The following is a 16,043-nucleotide window of genomic DNA, read 5'->3' as shown; positions in this document are numbered from 1 at the left end:
TTCCGGATTCGTCTCGAGCCCTTTAATGGGAATAGGACCTCTTCTGGAGTTGAGTCCATAAAGTGTGTTCTCCTCTCCAATGGGGAAGGATGTTAGGGAACTTTCTGAGTGACATAAAGGGAGTCATGTATGCTTTTGCCTTTCAATTGGGAATGTGGGATTTCTCTTCAGATTCTGCAGCGCAAAGTTTCCTCATCTCGCATTGAGGGGATAATTTTGTGGTGTTTCCCGAATTTCGGCGGGAAGCTGGGGGTACTTCTCGAGTTTCAGCGGGGACCTCAGGAACTCACTGGAGTTACTTTAGGGAAGTCAGGTCCCCTTTAGTGCTGAACGGGGAACTTCCGGATTACTCTCGAGGCCTTTATGGGAATAGGGGCTCTTCTGGAGTTGAGTCCATAAATTGTTTATGCCTCTGCAATGGGGATGGATTTTAGGGAACTTTCTGAGGAGCATAAAGTATGCCAAGTTCCCTTTTGCCTTTCAAGCGGGAATGTGGGATTTCTCTTCAGATTCTGCAGCGCAAAATTACCTCATGTCGCATTGCGGGGATAATACTGTGCTGTTTCTCGAGTTGTGGTTGGAAGTAGGGGATACTTCTGGAGTTGAAACGGGAACCTCAGGAACTCTCTCAGGTTGCTCCAGGGAAGTCAAGTCCCCTTTTGTGTTGGAAGGGGAACTTCTTGATTACTCTTGAGCTTTTAAATGGGAATATTGCCTCTTCTCAATTTGACTGCATGAAGAGTGTTCTCCTCTGCACTGAGGATGGATGTTAGGGAACATTCTGAGTCGCATAAAGGGAGTCAAGAACCCTTTTGCCTTTCAAGAGGTAATGTGATATTTCTCTTGAGATTCTGCAGAGCAATATTTCTTCATCTCGCATTGAGGTGATAATTTTGTGGTGTATGTCCAGTTGGGGCGGGAAGCTGGGGGTACTTCTCGAGTTGCGATGGGGGCATCAGGAACTCGCTCGGGTTTCTTCAGGTAAGGCAGGTCCCGTTTTGTGTTTGAAGGGGAACTTCCGGTTCACTATCGAGCCGTTAAGTGGGAATCGGTCCTCATCTCGAATTGAGTCCATAAAGTGTGTTCTCCTCTCCAATGGGCACTGCTGTGTGAGGGAACTTTCTGAATCGCATAAAGGGTGTTAAGAGTCCTTTTGCCTTTCAAGAGGGAATGTGGTATTTCTCTTGAGATTCTGCAGCGCAAAATTTCCTCATCTCACACTGAGGGGATAATTTTGTGGTGTTTCTCTAGTTGCGGCTGGAGGCTAGGGTATTTCTCGAGTTGCGACGGGGACCTCAGGAACTCGCCTGGGTTGCTTCAGGGAAGTCAGGTCCCCTTTGGTGTTGGAAGGGGAACTTCCGGTTTACTCTCCAGCCGTTTATTGGGAATAGGGCCTCATCTTGATTTGAGTCCGTAAAGTGTGTTCTCCTGTCCAATGAGGACGGCTGTGTGACGGAACTTTCTGGGTCGCATAAAGGGTTTCAAGAACCATTTTGCCTTTCAAGAGGGAATGTGGTATTTCTCTTGAGATTCTGTACCGCAAAATTTCCTATTCTTGCATTGAGGGGATAATTTTGTGGTGTTTCTCGAGTTGCGGCGGGAAGCTGGGAGTACTTCTCAAGTTGCTATGCATACCTCAGGAACTCACTCGGGTTTCTTCAGGTAAGGCAGGTCCCCTTTTTTTTGAAAGGGGAACTTCCGATTTACTCTCGAGCAGTTAATTGGCAATAGTGCCTCATTTTGAATTGAGCACATAAAGTTCGTTCACCTCTCCAATGGGGACTGATGTTAGTGAAATTTCTGAGTCGCATAAAGGATGTCAAGTACCCTTTTGCATTTCAAGAGAGAATGTGGTATTTCTCTTGAGATTCTGCAGCGCAAAAAATCCTCATCTCGCATTGGAGATAATTTTGTGGTGTATGTCAAGTTGTGGCGGGAATTTTGGATTACTTCTCGTGTTGCGACGAGGACCTCAGGAATTTGCTCGAGTTGCTTCTGGAAAGTCAGGTCCCCTTTTGTGTTGGAAGGGGAACTTACGGTTTAGGCTGGAGCCGTTAAATGGGAATAGGGCCTCATCTCGAATTGAGTCCATAAAGTGTGTTCTCCTCTCCTATGGGGAATGATATTAGTGAAATTTCTGAGTCGCATAAACGGTATGAAGTACTTTGTGCCTTTCAAGAGGCAATAGTGGTATTTCTCTTGAGATTCTGCAGCCCAAAATTTCCTCTTCTCGCATTGAGGGGATAATTTTGTGGTGTTTCTCTAGTTGCGGCAGGAAGCTTGGGGGTACTTCTCGAGTTGCCATGTGGACCTCAAGAACTTGCTTGGGTTTCTTCAGGTAAGACAGGTCCCCTTTTGTGTTGGAAAGGGCACTTCCTGTTTACTCTCCAGCCATTAAATGGGAATAGGGCTTCATCTCGAATTGAGTCCATAAAGTGTGTTCTCCTCTCCAAAGGGGACGGCTGTGTGAGGGAACTTTCTGAGTCGAATAAAGGGTGTCAAGTACCTTTTTGCCTTTCAAGCGGGAATGTGGTATTTCTCTTGAGATTCTGCAGCGCACAATTTCCTCATCTCGCATTGAGGGGATAATTTTGGGGTGTTTCTCGAGTTGCGGCGGGATGCTGCGGGTGCTTCTCGAGTTGCAACGGGGACCTCAGGAAGTGGCTCGGGTTGCTTCAGGGAAGTCAGGGCCCCTTTTGTGTTGGAACGGGAACTTCCGGTTTACTTTCGAGCCGTTCATTGGGAATACGGATTCATCTGGAGTTGAGTCCAAAAGTTGTTTTTTCCTCTCCAATGGGTACGGCTCTGTGAGCGAACTTTCTGGGTCACATAAAGTGTGTCAAGTGACCTTTTGCCTTTCAAGCGGGTATGTGGGAATTCTCTTGAGATTTTGGAGCGCAAAATTTCCTCATCTCGCATTGTGGGGATAATTTTGTTGTGTCTCGAGTTTCGGCTTGGATCTGGGGGTACTTCTCGAGTTGCAGCGTGGACCTCAGGAACTCGTTCGTGTTGCTTCAGGGAAGTCAGGTCCCCTTTTTTTGGAAGTGGAACTTCCAGATTACTCTGGAGCCCTTAAATGGGAATAGGTCCTCTTCTAGATTTGAGTCCATGAAGTGTGTTCTCCGCTCCAATAAGTACGGGTGTTAGGAAACTATCTGAATCGCATAAAGTGTGTCAAGTGCCCTTTTGCCTTTCAAGCGGGAATGTGGGATTTCTATTTAATTGTGCAGTGCAAAATTTCCTCATCTCACATTGAGCGGATAATTTTTTGGTGTTTCCCCTTTTGAGGCGGGAAGCTAGGGGTACTTCTCGAGTTGCGACGGGGACCTCAGGAACTCGCTTGTGTTGCTTCAGGGAAGTTAGTCACCCTTTTCTACTGGAACGGGAATTTCGAGATTACTCTCGAGCCGTTAAATGGGAATAGGGCCTCTTCCCAAGTTGAGTCCATAAATTGTGTTCTCCTCTCCAATGGGGATGGCTGTGTGAGGGAATTTTCTGAGTCGCATAAAGGGTGTCAAATACAGTTTTGCCTTTCCAGCGGAACGTGGGATTTCTCTTGAATTGTGCAGCGGAATATTTTCCTGATCTCGCATTGAGGGGATAATTTTGTGGTGTTTCTAGAGTTGCGGCGGGAACCTGGTTGAACTTCTCAGGTAGCGAACAGGACCTCAGGAATTCTCTCTGGCTGCTTCAGGGAAGTCAGGAACCCTTTTGTGTTGGAAGGGGAATTTCGGGATTACTGTTGAGCCTTTAAATGGGAATAGGGCCTCTTCTCGAGTTAAGTCCATAAAGTGTGTTCTCCTCTCCAATCGGGACGACTGTTTGAGGGAATTTTTTGAGTCTCACCCGGCTGTGCAAAAGGGAGAAATACCAGCCCCACCCGCGCAGACACGAGAGATGCCGGCCCAGGCGGCTGAGACGCCAGAGACACGGGCCTTGCCAGCGCAGACGCGAGAGAGGCCTTCCCCACCCGCTCAGACGGGAGAGAACCCGGCCCCACCCGCGCAGACTCGAGAGACCCCGGCCCCGCCCGCTCAGGCAGGAGAGACCTCGGCCCCGCCCGCTCAGATGCTATTGTTGCTGGCGCCGCCCGAGCAGACGCAAGAGAAGCCGGCCCCGCCTGCGCAGATGCCAGAGACCCTTGCCCCGCCCGCGCAGACGCGAGAGACCCTGGCCCCGCCCGCCCAGATGGGAGAGACCCCGGCCCCGCCCACCAGACGCGGGATACACAGGCCCCACCTGCACAGACTGGAGAGAAGCCGGCCCTGGCGCAACCGACCATGCAGAGATGCGCAGCGGTGAGGAGCTACCCCATGCCTGAGGCCAGGGCAGGCGGCCGAGAGGAGGTACCCCATCTCCAATAGGCGGTGGCTGTGCGGGGGAGGGCCGAGAGGAGGTACTCACGTTCAAGGTCAGGATGGGCGGCCTTGAGGACATTCCCCTCATCCAAGGTAAGGTGCAGCAGCTGTGCTTTCTTGGAGCAGCTGTGAAGAGATATCCCACACCCAAGGTAAGAGAAACTCAAATCAGATGGTAGGTATTGCGAGGGGGCTTCAGATGGCAGACACACTGAAATCATAATCACAGGAATCTACTTGATCTGATCACATGGACCACAGCTGAATGTGGTCCACTGGAGAAGGGAATGGCAAACCACTTCAGTATATTTGCGTTGAGAACCCCATGAACAGTATCAAAGGGCAAAATGACAGGATACTGAATGAGGAATTCCCCAGCTCTGTAGGTGCCCAGTATGCTACTGGAGATCAGTGGAGAAATAACTCTAGAAGGAATGAAGGGATGGAGCAAAAGCAAAACCAGTACCCAGTTGTGGATGTGACGGATGATAGAAGCAAGGTCTGGTGCTGTAAAGAGCAATATTCCATAGGAACCTGGAATGTAAGGTCCAGGAATCAAGGCAAATTGGAAGTGGTCAAACAGGAGACGGCAAGAGTGAACATAGACATTCTAGGAATCAGTGAATTAAAATGGACTGGAATGTGTGAATTTAACTCAGATGACCATTAAGGCAATGGCAAGCCACTCCAGTACTATTGCCTAGAAAATCCCATGGATGGAGGAGCCTGGTAGGCTGCAGTCCATGGGGTCGCTAAGGGTCGGACATGACTGAGCGACTTCACTTTCACTTTTCACTTTCACACATTGGAGAAGGAAATGGCAACCCACTCCAGTGTTCTTGCCTGGAGAATCCCAGGGACGGGGGAGCCTGGTGGGCTTCCGTCTATGGGGTCACACAGAGTCGGATACGACTGAAGTGACTTAGCAGTAGCAGCAGACCATTATATATATACTACTGTGGGCAGAAATCCCTTAGAAGAAATGGAGTAGCCATCATGGTCAACAAGAGACTCCGAAATGCAGTACTTGGATGCAATCTTAAAAACGACAGAATGATTTCTGTTCGTTTCCAAGGCAAACCATTCAACATTACAGTAATCCAGGCCTATGCCCCAACCACTAACGCTGAAGAAGCTGAAGTTGAATGGTTCTATGAAGACCTACAAGACCTTTTAGAACTAACACCCAAAAAGATGTCCTTTTCATTATAGGGGACTGGAATGCAAAAGTAGGAAGTCAAGAAACACCTGGAGTAACAGGCAAATTTGGCATTGGAGCACGGAATGAAGCAGGGCCAAGGCTAATAGAGTTTTGTCAAGAGAACGCACTGGTCATAGCAAACTCGCTCTTCCAACAACACAAGAGAAGACTCTACACGTGGACATCACCAGATGGTCAACACCGAAATCAGATTGATTATATTCTTTGCAGCCAAAGAAGGAGAAGATGTATACAGTTAGCAAAAACAAGACCAGGAGCTGACTGTGGCTCAGATCATGAACTCCTTATTGCCAAATTCAGACTTAAATTGAAGAAAGTAGGGAAAACCCCTAGACCATTCAGATATGACCTCAATCAAATCCCTTAGGATTATACAGTGGAAGTGAGAAATAGGTTTAAGGGACTAGATCTGATAGATAGAGTGCCTGATGAACTCTGGATGGAGGTTCGTGACATTGTACAGGAGACAGGGACCAAGAGCATCCCCATGGAAAAGAAATGCAAAAAAAGCAAAATGGCTGTCTGAGGTGGCCTTACAAATAGCTGTGAAAAGAAGAGAAGCGAAAAGCAAAGGAGAAAGGGAAAGATATAAGCATTAGAATGCAGAGTTCCAAAGAATAGCAAGGAGAGATAAGAAAGCCTTCCTCAGTGATCAATGCAAAGAAATAGAGGAAAACAACAGAATAGGAAAAACAAGAGATCTCTTCAAGAACATTAGAGATTCCAAGGGAACATTTCATGCAAAGATGGGCTCGATAAAGGACAGAAATTGTATGGACCTAACGGAAGCAGAAGATATTAAGAAGAGGTGGCAAGAATACACAGAAGAACTGTACAAAAAAGATCTTCACGACCAGGATAGTCACGAAAATGTGATCACTGGCCTAGAGCCAGACATCTTGGAATGTGAATTCAAGTGTGCCTTAGAAAGCAACACTACGAACAAAGCTAGTGGAAGTGATGGAATTCCAGTTGAGCTATTTCAAATCTTGAAAGATGATGCTGTGAAAGTGCTGCACTCAATATGCCAACAAATTTGGAAAACTCAGCAGTGGCCACAGGACTGGAAAAGGTCAGTCTTCATTCTAATCCCAAAGAAAGGCAATGCCAAAGAATGCTCAAGCTACCGCACAATTGCACTCATCTCACAAGCTAGTACAGTCATGCTCAAGATTCTCCAAGCCAGGCTTCAGCAATATGTGATCCGTGAACTCCCAGATGTTCAAGCAGGTTTTAGAAAAGGCAGAGGCACCAGAGATCAAATTGCCAACATCCGCTGGATCATGGAGAAAGCGAGAGAGTTCCAGAAAAACATCTATTTCTGCTTCATTGACTATGCCAAAGCCTTTGACTGTGTGGATCACAGTAAATTGTGGAAGATTCTGAAAGAGATGGGAATACGAGACCACCTGACATGCCTCTTTAGAAACCTGTATGCAGGTCAGGAAGCAACAGTCAGAACTGTGCATGGAACAACAGACTGGTTCCAAATAGGAAAAGGAGTACGTCAAGGCTGTATATTGTAATCTTGCTTATTTAACTTATATGCAGAGTGCATCATGAGAAATGCTGGGCTGGAAGAAGAACAACTGGAATCAAGATTGCTGGGAGAAATATCAATAACCTCAGATATGCAGATGACACCACCTTTAGGGCAGAAAGTGAGGAGGCACTCAAAAGCCTCTTGATGAAAGTGAAAGAGGAGAGTGAAAAGGTTGGCTTGAAGCTCAACATTCAGAAAACAAAGGTGATGGAATCTGGTCCCAACACTTCACGGGAAATAGATGGAAAAACAGTGGAAACAGTGTCACACTTTATTTTGGGGGGCTCCAAAATCACTGCAGATGCTGATTGAAGCCATGAAATTAAAAGGCGCTTACTCCTTGGAAGGAAAGTTATGATCAACCTTGATAGTATATTAAAAAGCAGAGACATCACTTTGCCAAAAAAGCTCCATCTAGTCAAAGCTATGGCTTTTCCCGTGGTCATGTATGGATGTGAGAGTTGGACTGTGAAGAAAGCTGATCGCCGAAGAACTGATGCTTTCGAACTGTGGTATTGGAGAAGACTCTTGAGAGTCCCTTGGACTGCAAGAAGATCCAACCAGTCCATTCTAAGGGAGATCAATCGTCGGTGTTCATTGGAAGGACTGATGCTAAAGCTGAAATTGCAATACTTCGGCCACCTCATGCGATGAGTTGACTCACTGGAAAAGATTCTGATGCTAGGAGAGGTTGGGGGCTGGAGGAGAAGGGGACGACAGAGAATGAGATGGCTGGATAGCATCACCGACTCTGTGGCCATGAGTTTGAGTGAACTCCGGGAGTTGGTGTAGGACAGGGAGGCCTAGCGTACAGTAATTCATGGGGTCGCGGAGAGTCGGACACGACTGAGCGACTGAACTGAACTGAACTGAATAAAGTGTGTCAAATACCCTTTTCCCTTTCAGTCGGGAATGTGGGATTTCTCTTGAAATTCTGCAGTGCAAAATTTCTTCATCTCGCATTGAGGGGATAATTTTGTGGTGTTTCTCGAATTGCGGCGGGAAGCTGGGGGTATTCCTCGAGGTGCGAAGGGGACCTCAGGAACTCACTCGAGTTACTTCAGGGAAGTCAGGTCCCTGATTGTGCTGGAAGGGGAAATTCCGGATTACTCTCGAGCCATTAAATGGGAATATTGCCTCTTCTCGATTTGAGTCCTTAAAGTGTGTTCTCCTCTCCACTGAGGAGGGATGTTAGGGATCATTCTGATTCGCCTAAAGGGAGTCAAGTTCTCTTTTGTCTTTCAAGCGGGAATGTGGGATTTCTCTTGAGATTCTGCAGTGCAAAATTTCCTCATCTCGCATGGAGGGGATAATTATGTGCTGTTACACGAATTGGGCTGGGAAGCTGGGGGTGATTCTCCAGTTGCGACGAGGACCTCTGGAACACACTCGGATTACTTCAGGGAAGTCAGGTCCCCTTTTGTGCAGGAAGGGGAACTTCCGGATTGTTCTCGAGCACTTTAATGGGAATAGGGCCTCCTCTCGATTTGAGTCCATAAATTGTGTTCTCCTCTCCAATGGGGACGGATGTTAGGGAACTTTGTGAGTGGCATAAAGTGTGTCAAGTACGCTTTTGCCTTTCAAGCGGGAATGTGGGATTTCTCTTGAGATGCTGCATCGCAAAATTTCCTCATCTCGCATTGAGGGGATAATTTTGGGGTGTTTCTCGAGTTGATGCGGGAAGCTGGGGGTGCTTTTCGAGTTACAACGGGGCCCTCAGGATCTCGCTGGTGTTGCTTCAGGGAAGACAGGTCCCCTTTGCTGTTGGAAGGGGAACTTCCGGTTTGCTATCGAGCCTTCACATGTGCACAGGGGCTTATCTCGAATTCACTCCATAAAGTGTGTTCTCCTCTCCAAAGGGAACGGCTGTGTGAGGGATATTTCTGTGTCGAATAAAGGGTGTCAACTACCTTTTTGCCTTTCAAGAGGGAATGTGGTATTTCTCTTGTGATACGGCATCGCAAAATTCCTCATCTCGCATTGAGGGGATAATTTTGGGGTGTTTCTCGAGTTGCGGCGGAAAGCTGGCGGTGCTTCTTGAGTTGCGACGGGGACCTCAGGAACTCGCTGGTGTTGCGTCAGGGAAGTCAGGTCCCGTTTGTTTTCGGAAGGGGAACTTCCGGTTTCCTCTCTAGCCCTTAAGTGTGCACAAGGGCTCATCTCGAATTGAGTCCATCAAGTGTGTTCTCCTCTCCAAATGGGACGGCTGTGTGAGGGAACTTTCTGAGTCGAATAAAGGGTGTCAAGTACCTTTTTACCTTTCCAGAGGGAATGTGGTATTTCTCTTGAGATGCTGCATCGCCAAATTTCCTCATCTCGCACGGAGGGGATAATTTTGGGGTGTTACTCGAGTTGCGCCGAGAAGCTGGGGGTGCTTCTCGAGTTGCGACGGGGACCTCAAGAACTCGCTAGGGTTACTTCAGGGAAGTCAGGTCCCCTTTGTTGTTGGAAAGGGAACTTACGGTTTCCTCTCGAGCCCTTCAATGTGCACAGGGGCTCCTCTCGAATTGATTCCGTAAAGTGTGTTCTCTCCAAAGGGGACAGCTGTGTGAGGGAACTTTCGGAGTCGAATAAAGGGTGTCAAGTACCTTTTTACCTTTCCAGAGGGAATGTGGTATTTCTCGTGAGATGCTGCATCGCCAAATTTCCTCATCTCGCATGAAGCGGATAATTTTGTCGTGTTTATCGAGTTGAGGCGGGAAGCTGGGGGTGCTTCTCGAGTTGCAACGGGGACCTCAGGAACTCGCTGGGGTTGGTCAAGGAAGTCAGGTCCCCTTTGGTGTTGGAAGGGGAACTTCCGGTTTCCTCTCGAGCCCTTCAATGTGCACAGGGGCTCCTCTCGAATTGAGTCCATAAAGTGTGTTCTCGTCTCCAAAGTGCTCGGCTGTGTGAGGGAACTTTCTGAGTCGAATAAAGGGTGTCAAGTACCTTTTTGCTTTTCCAGAGGGAATGTGGTATTTCTCTTGAGATGCTGCATCGCCAAATTTCCTCATCTCGCATGGAGGGGATAATTTAGGGGTGTTTCTCGAGTTGCGGCGGGAAGCTGGGGGTGCTTCTCGAGTTGCGACAGGGACCTCAGGAACTCGCTGGGGTTGCTTCTGGGAAGTCAGGTCCCCTTTGTTGTTGGAAGGGGAACTTCCGGTTTCCTCTCGAGCGCTTCAATATGCACAGGGGCTCCTCTCGAATTGTGTCAGTAAAGTCTGTTCTCCTCCCAAAGGGGACGGCTATTTGAGGGAACTTTCTGAGTCGAATAAAGGGTGTCAAGTACCTTTTTTCCTTTCCAGAGGGAATGTGGTATTTCTCTTGAGATGCTGCATCGCCAAATTTCCTCATCTCGCATGGAGGGGATAATTTAGGTGTGTTTCTCGAGTTGCGGCGGGAAGCTGGGGGTGCTTCTCGAGTTGCGACGGGGACCTCAGGAACTCGCTGGGGTTACTTCAGGGAAGTCAGGTCCCCTTTGGTGTTGGAAGTGGAACTTCCGGTTTCCTCTCGAGCCCTTCAATGTGCACAGGGTCTGCTCTCGAATTGAGTCTGTAAAGTGTGTTCTCCTCTCCAAAGGGGACGGCTGTGTGAGGGAAGTTTCTGAGTGGAATAAAGGGTGTCAAGTACCTTTTTGCCTTTCCAGAGGGAATGTGGTATTTCTCTTGAGAGGCTGCATCGCCAAATTTTCTCATTTCGAATGGAGAGGATAATTTTGGGGTGTTTCTCGAGTTGCGGCGGGAAGCTGGGGGTGCTTCTCGAGTTGCGATGGGGACCTCAGGAACTCGCTGGGGTTGCTTCAGGGAAGTGAGTTCCCCTTTGCTTTTGGAAGGGGAACATCCGGTTTCCTCTCGAGCCCTTCAATGTGCACAGGGGCTCCTCTCGAATTGAGTTCGTAAAGTGTGCTCTCCTCTCCAAAGGGGACGGCTGTGTGAGGGAACTTTCTGAGTCGAATAAAGGGTGTCAAGTACCTTTTTGCCTTTCCAGAGGGAATGTGGTATTTCTCTGTAGATGCTGCATCGCAAAGTTTCCTCATCTCGCATGGAGGGGATAATTTTGGGGTGTTTCTCGAGTTGCGGCGGGAAGCTGGGGGTGCTTCTAGAGTGCGCTGTGGACCTCAGGAAGTCGCTGGGATTGCTTCAGGGAAGTCAGGTCCCCTTGGTGTCGGAGGGGGAACTTCCGGTTTCCTCTCGATCCCTTCAATTTGCACAGGGGCTCCTCTCGAATTGAGTCCGTAAAGTGTGTTCTCCTCTCCAAAGGGGACGGCTGTGTGAGGGAACTTTCTGAGTCGAAAAAGGGTGTGAAGTATCTTTTTGCCTTTCCAGAGGGAATGTGGTATTTCCCGTGAGATCCTGCATCGCCAAATTTCCTCATCTCGCATGGAGGGGATATTTTTGTGGTGTTTCGCGAGTTTCGGCGGGAAGCTCGGGGTGCTACTCTAGTTGTGACGGGGACCTAAGAAACTCGCTGGGGTTGCTTCAGGGAACTCAGGTCCCCTTTGGTGTTGGAAGGGGAACTTCTGATTTCCTCTCGAGCCCATCAGTGGTTACAGGGGCTCTACACGAATTGAGTCCGAAAAGTGTGTTCTCCTCTCCAAAGGGGACGGCTGTGTGAGGGAACTTTCTGTGTCGAATAAAAGGTGTCAAGTAACTTTTTGCCTTTCCAGAGGGAATGTGGTATTTCTCTTGCGATGCTGCATCGCCAAATTTCCTCATCTCGCATGGAGGGGATAATTTTGGGGTGTTTCTCGAGTTGCGTGGGGAAGCCGGGGGTGATTCTCGAGTTGCGACGTGGAACTCAGGGAGACGCTGCGGTTGCTTCAGCGAAGTCAGGTCCCCTTTGGTGTTGGAAGGGGAACTTCCGGTTTCCTCTTGAGCCCTTCAATGTGCACACGGGCTCCTCTCGAATTGAGTCCGTAAAGTGTGTTCTCCTCTCCAAAGGGGACGGCTGTGTGAGGGAAATTTCTGAGTCGAATAAAGGGTGTCAAGTACCTTTTTGCCTTTCCAGAGGGAATGTGGAATTTCTCTTGAGATGCTGCATCGCCAAATTTCCTCATCTCGCATGGAGGGGAGAATTTTGGGCTGTTTCTCGAGTTGCGGCGGGAAGCTGGGGGTGCTTCTCGAGTTGCGACGGGGACCTCAGGAACTCGCTGGGGTTGCTTCAGGGAAGTCAAGTCCCCTTTGGTGTTGGAAGGGGAACTTCCGGTTTCCTCTCGAGCCCTTCAATGTGCACAGGGGCTCCTCTCGAATTGAGTCCGTAAAGTGTGTTCTCCTCTCCAAAGGGGACGGCTGTGTTAGGGAAGATTCTGAGTCGAATAAAGGGTGTCAAGTACCTTTTTGCCTTTCCAGAGGGAATGTGGTATTTCTCTTGACATGCTGCATCGCCAAATTTCCTCATCTCGCATGGAGGGGAGAATTTTGGGCTGTTTCTCGAGTTGCGGCGGGAAGCTGGGGGTGCTTCTCGAGTTGCGACGGGGACCTCAGGAACTCGCTGGGGTTGCTTCAGGGAAGTCAGGTCCCCTTTGGTGTTGGAAGGGGAACTTCCGGTTTCCTCTCGAGCCCTTCAAAGTGCACAGGGGCTCCTCTCGAATTGAGTCCGTAAATTGTGTTCTCCTCTCCAAAGGGGACGGCTGTGTGAGGGAACTTTCTGAGTCGAATAAAGGGTGTCAAGTACCTTTTTGCCTTTCCAGAGGGAATGTGGTATTTCTCTTGAGATGCTGCATCGCCAAATTTCCTCATCTCGCATGGAGGGGAGAATCTTGGGGTGTTTCTCGAGTTGCGGCGGGAAGCTGGGGGTGCTTCTCGAGTTGCGACAGGGACCTCAGGAACTCGCTGGGGTTGCTTCAGGGAAGTCAGGTCCCCTTTGGTGTTGGAAGGGGAACTTCCGATTTCCTCTCGAGCCCTTCAATGTGCACAGGGGCTCCTCTCGAATTGAGTCCGTAAAGTGTGTTCTCCTCTCCAAAGGGGACGGCTGTGTGAGGGAACTTTCTGAGTCGAATAAAGGGTGTCAAGTACCTTTTTGCCTTTCCAGAGGGAATGTGGTATTTCTCTTGAGATGCTGCATCGCCAAATTTCCTCGTCTCGCATGGAGGGGATAATTTTGGGGTGTTTCTCGAGTTGTGGCGGGAAGCTGGGGGTGCATCTCGAGTTGCGACGGGGACCTCAGGAACTCGCTGAGGTTGCTTCAGGGAAGTCAGTACCCTTTGGTGTTGGAAGGGGAACTTCCGGTTTCCTCTGGAGCCCTTCAATGTGCACAGGGGATCCTCTCGAATTGAGTCCGTAAGGTGTGTTCTCCTCTCCAAAGGGGACGGCTGTGTGAGGGAATTTTCTGAGTCGAATAAAGGGTGTCAAGTACCTTTTTGCCTTTCCAGAGGGAATGTGGTATTTCTCTTCAGATGCTGCATCGCGAAATTTCCTCATCTCGCATGGAGGGGATAATTTTGGGGTGTTTCTCGAGTTGCGGCGGGAAGCTGGGGGTGCTTCTCGAGTTGCGACGGGGACCTCAGGAACTCGCTGGGGTTGCTTCAGGGAAGTCAGGTCCCCTTTGGTGTTGGAAGGGGAACTTCCGGTTTCCTCTCGAGCCCTTCAGTGTGCACAGGGGCTCCTCTTGAATTGAGTCCGTAAAGGGTGTTCTCCTCTCAAATGGGGACGGCTGTGTGAGGGAACTTTCTGAGTCGAATGAAGGGTGTCAAGTACCTTTTTGCCTATCCAGAGGGAATGTGGTATTTCTCTTGAGATGCTGCATCGCCAAATTTCCTCATCTCGCATGGAGGGGATAATTTTGGGGTTTTTCTCGAGTTGCGGCAGGAAGCTGGGGGTGCTTCTCGACTTGCCACGGGGACCTCAGGAACTCGCTGGGGTTGCTTCAGGGAAGTCAGTTCCCCTTTGGTGTTGGAAGGGGAACTTCCGGTTTCCTCTCGAGCCCTTCAATGTGCACAGGGGCTCCTCTCGAATTGAGTCCGTAAAGTGTGTTCTCCTCTCCAAAGGGGACGGCTGTGTGAGGGAACTTTCTGAGTCGAAAAAAGGGTGTCAAGTACCTTTTTGCCTTTCCAGAGGGAATGTGGTATTTCTCTTGAGATGCTGCATCGCCAAATATCCTCATCTCGCATGGAGGGGATAATTTTGGGGTGTTTCTCGAGTTGCGGCGAGAAGCTGTGGGTGCATCTCGAGTTGCGAAGGGGACCTCAGGAACTCGCTGGGGTTGCTTCAGGGAAGTCAGGTCCCCTTTGGTGTTGGAAGGGGAACTTCCGGGTTCCTCTCGAGCCCTTCAATGTGCACAGGGGCTCCTCTCGAATTGAGTCCGTAAAGTGTGTTCTCCTCTCAAAAGGGGACGGCTGTGTGAGGGAACTTTCTGAGTCGAATAAAGGGTGTCCAGTACCGTTTTGCCTTTCAAGAGGGAACGTGCTATTTCTCTTGAGATGCTGGAACGCCAAATTTCCTCATCTCGCAAGGAGGGGATAATTATGGGGTACTTCACCAGTTGCGGCGGGAAACTGGGGGTGCTTCTCGAGTTGCGACGGGGACCTCAGGAACTCGCTGGGGTTGCTTCAGGGAAGTCAGGTCCCCTTTGGTGTTGGAAGGGGAACTTAAAGTTTCCTCTCGAGCCCTTCAAAGTGCACAAGAGCTACTCTCGATTTGAGTCCGTAAAGTGTGTTCTCATCTCCAAAGGGAACGGTGTGTCGGGGAACTTTCTGAGTCGAAGAAAGGGTGTCAAGTAACTTTTTGCCTTTCAAGAGAGAATGTGGTATTTCTCTTGAGATGATGCATCGACAAATTTCCTCATCTCGCATGGAGAGGATAATTTAGTGGTGTTTCTCGAGTTGCGGCGGGAAGCTGGGGGTGCTTCTCGAGTTGCGACCGGAACCTCAGGAACTCGCTGGGGTTGCTTCAGGGAAGTCAGGTCCCCTTTGGTGTTGGAAGGGGAACTTCCGGTTTCCTCTCGAGCCCTTCAATATGCAGAGGGTATCCTCTCGAATAGAGTCCGTAAAGTGTGTTGTCCTCTCGAAAGTGGACGGCTGTGTGAGGGAACTTTCTGAGTCGAATAAACGGTGTCAAGTACCTTTTTGCCTTTCACGAGGGAATGTGGTATTTCTCTTGAGATGCTGCATCGCCAAATTTCCTCATCTCGCATGGAGGGGATAATTTTGGGGTGTTTCTCGAGTTGCGGCGGGAAGCTGGGGGTGCTTCTCGAGTTGCGACGTGGACCCCAGGAACTCGCTGGAGTTGCTTCAGGGAAGTTAGGTCCACTTTGGTGTTGGAAGGGGAACTCCCGGTTTCCTCTCGAGCCCTTCAATGTGCACCGGGGCTCCCCTCGAATTGAGTCCGTAAAGTGTGTTCTCCTCTCAAAGGGGACGGCTGTGTGAGGGAACTTTCTGAGTCGAATAAAGGGTGTCAAGTACCGTTTTGCCTTTCAAGAGGGAATGTGGTATTTCTCTTGAGATGCTGCATCGCCAAATTTCCTCATCTCGCATGGAGGGGATAATTTTGGGCTGTTTCTCGAGTTGCGGCGGGAAGCTGGGGGTACTTGTCGAGTGGCGACGGGGACCTCAGGAACTCGCTGGGGTTGCTTCAGGGAAGTCAGGTCCCCTTTGCAGGTGAAAGAGGAACTTCCGGTTTCCTCTCGAGCCCTTCAATGTGCACAGGGGCTCCTCTCGAATTGAGTCCGTAAAGTGTGTTCTCCTCTCCAAAGGGGACGGCTGTGTGAGGGAACTTTCTGAGTCGAATAAAGTGTGTCAAGTACCTTTATGTCTTTCCAGAGGGAATGTGGTATTTCTCGTGAGATGCTGCATCAACAAATTTCCTCATCTCGCATGGAGGGGATAATTTTGGGGTCTTTCTCGAGTTGCAGCGGGAAGCTGGGGGTGCTTTTCGCGTTGCGACGGGGACCTCAGGAACTCGCTGGGGTTGCTTCAGGGAAGACAGCTCCCCTTTGTTGTTGAAAG

The sequence above is a fragment of the Moschus berezovskii genome, chromosome 5, assembly GCF_049115385.1.
Source record: "Moschus berezovskii isolate FMDL1 chromosome 5, NW_MosBer_1.0, whole genome shotgun sequence".
Classification (NCBI taxonomy): Eukaryota; Metazoa; Chordata; class Mammalia; order Artiodactyla; family Moschidae; genus Moschus; species Moschus berezovskii.
The sequence above is the reverse complement of the archived record's forward strand: the minus strand, read 5'-3'. Positions refer to the sequence as shown.